General features: G+C 32.1%; 1 non-coding gene across 1 annotated transcript; it reads left to right on the plus strand.

Moving 5' to 3' along the window:
- The first annotated feature begins 2,309 nt into the window (after window positions 1-2,309).
- On the plus strand, window positions 2,310-2,383 carry TRNAI-UAU (transfer RNA isoleucine (anticodon UAU)). The gene has a single exon. It is a non-coding gene; the product is annotated as a tRNA-Ile (tRNA).
- The last annotated feature ends 240 nt before the right edge of the window (window positions 2,384-2,623 follow it).

A 2,623-nucleotide genomic window follows, 5' to 3' on the forward strand; every position in this document is an offset into this window, starting at 1 on the left:
TATGTAAATTTATATAACTTAGTCATGGATGCAATGGAAGGTTATCTGGCCTAATTAAAGGTGTCTTCTTCTTGATAATAATGAGGTAATTAACAAATATGATTAATAAACCATTGAAATTCCTATTATACATGGATCGATCTCTTTTATTACGCTTTGAATTTTCTTGAAAGACCGAATAGGAATAGGAAGAAGACTAAAAAGAAAAGGTCAAGTCATGGCACTTCATTTTCACCTGAAAATTTAGTATGAATTTGCATTTCATTATGATTTACCTAACTATTATCAAGATCATGTATAGCAGTGTGGAATGCTAAAAGAGACAAGATTTGTAACCCTACTCGGTGATCAACAATTACTTCGTCTAGGAGGCGGTAGCCTGTGTGGAAAATAATTCACTAATTTAATAAAAATAAGTATATCCCTGTCTTATACTCTAAGAATGCCTCTTGAATAGTAGTAAATAGCCAAACTAAAAATCTAAGATTCCATTTAAATGTGAAATCCTCGTACTTCTGCGAGAGCTTCTTTTAAGTATCTCTCGATTATCACAAACACCACATGCATGTAGTAAATAGAACTTTTGCAAATCTAAAATCACCAAGTAGAAGATCTCAAACACTCGGAATTTTTCCGAAAACTCACTTCCATAAGGAATTTCAAGTGATACAGTAGTCGGCGTGCCAATTTTATAGAGAAATTTGATGTATTATTAGTATCTATGAAAAGATTTGCAATTGATATTTTTAAGTTTTAGAATGCAAAACAAAAGTGGGAAAAAAAATGTAAAGATAATAATGATTCTAATCTAAGATATGATAGTATAACATAAAATAGATAAATAAGATAAAACTACTTGTGATTTATACTCAAGCATACGTGTTTGCTCTATATAAATTTGTTTTTAAACATGATAAACTTGTTTTACATGTTCATGGGAGAGTAGAAAATTAACGTAGTAGTATGAGCAAAGACGAGGGGATTGGAGAATGTTTATTGCCTCGATGGATATATTTGACAGAAATGATGCCTTCACACGTACTTTTCTAATTTCAAATATTGTGAGGTTACCAATTTGATATATTTTTCTGTAATTTCTCTTTGTTAATGACCTTAGCTCGAATTAACTACAATAATATCGAATCCCTGTCGAATTAGCTTAAATTGATTGGAAACTACCGACCCTCAAATAAATGATAATACAAATATACAAAGAATCATACTTTTGTCTTTTATTTAGTACATCGGAAATTAAAGCAGAGATTTACAGGAAAATCGGAAAGCGAATGTATCAGCTGGCAAATAGATCATTATAACTCTCAAGATTAAAGTTCTTTAATTTGCAATCGACATGTTATTAAAATACTTTTTAAAACTGCTTAGCATGATAGTGTGGGTGTAAGCAAATGTGCGGATTCATTCGTGTGCCCGCGTGTGCATATCTGTGCGTGCGTGTGCATTTATGTGTTCGATCAAAAGTGAAATCATCTCTACATTGGAAGGTTTTATAATATACCTTGAAATATTTTAAAACCGATCAAATACAATAGTTTCACAAAAATAAGTTTCTCACGTACTTCCAACAACAGCCTGATTGATTTTAGTTTTCTTAGTTTTTTTTATTATTATTATTATCTTATAAATATACAATTCTAAAGAGTTACCTCAAAATATAGTCACATAATTTGAATAAAACCAAATTGGTAACTTTAAAAGGCATCGATTGGTCGCACAACATACGTGACACATAATATATTGAATGAGAAAGAAAAAAATGCAAGTTCCGTGTTCTTTTTTTGGTTGTTCCGGTCCATTTTATCGTCCCACTCTAATATCTCCTTTGTCTTCATGTTTTTAAGCTGTCGAGTCCTAACTCCTAAGGATGTTTTCCACGTGTTACGTCTACATTCCCACGCAAGCACTCTGTCTGCACATTGTTTCTTGATTTTTCATGTCATCATGTGTAAATTGTAAATAGAGAGTCCACATAGTTTCGAACCCAGTTTGTGTGTTGTGTGTCATCTTCAACTTTCTACATTATGAATATTGAATATAAAAGTGTGTATGCTTGGGAAACACAAATGCTTATACAATCATCCATCACCAAAAGTTGATAGCAATTGAAAGTTCTTTTTTTTAAATTAGTGGAAATAAGATCCCGAAGAGAATGATGGACGTTTAAATTTAAATGTTTGTCTGTTTGATTAACTTTTCAAAATGGATACTCTGTTGTGCATCTTATCTCAAGTGGCAATGTTCGCATTATTTTAATTTATTAAATATTTGTCAAATCCTGAATGGATATAAGAAGTCCCGTAGCTCAGTTGGTTAGAGCGTTGGTCTTATGAGCCGAAGGTCGCGGGTTCGAGCCCCGCCGGGACTACTTTTTGAGCCCAAATTAATTTTTTGGGCTATTGCAGAGGACCTTGGTACTCTCCGGCCCGGTCACTAGGCCCAGATTGTGAGCAAGCCTTTGGCAGAACTGCGAAAAAGTTAAATTTAAACTCAATTTAGAAAACAAATAAACAATATATTTCAATAAGAAGATATGTTTTTAACGAACCACTTATATTATTAACACAAACATAAAAAATAAAAATAAAATTTTGATTTCGGTGTGAAA

Source organism: Urtica dioica, chromosome 11 (genome assembly GCF_054948205.1).
Source record: "Urtica dioica subsp. dioica isolate 48M chromosome 11, U.dioica_male_clone48M_v1_H2, whole genome shotgun sequence".
Taxonomy (NCBI): domain Eukaryota; kingdom Viridiplantae; phylum Streptophyta; class Magnoliopsida; order Rosales; family Urticaceae; genus Urtica; species Urtica dioica.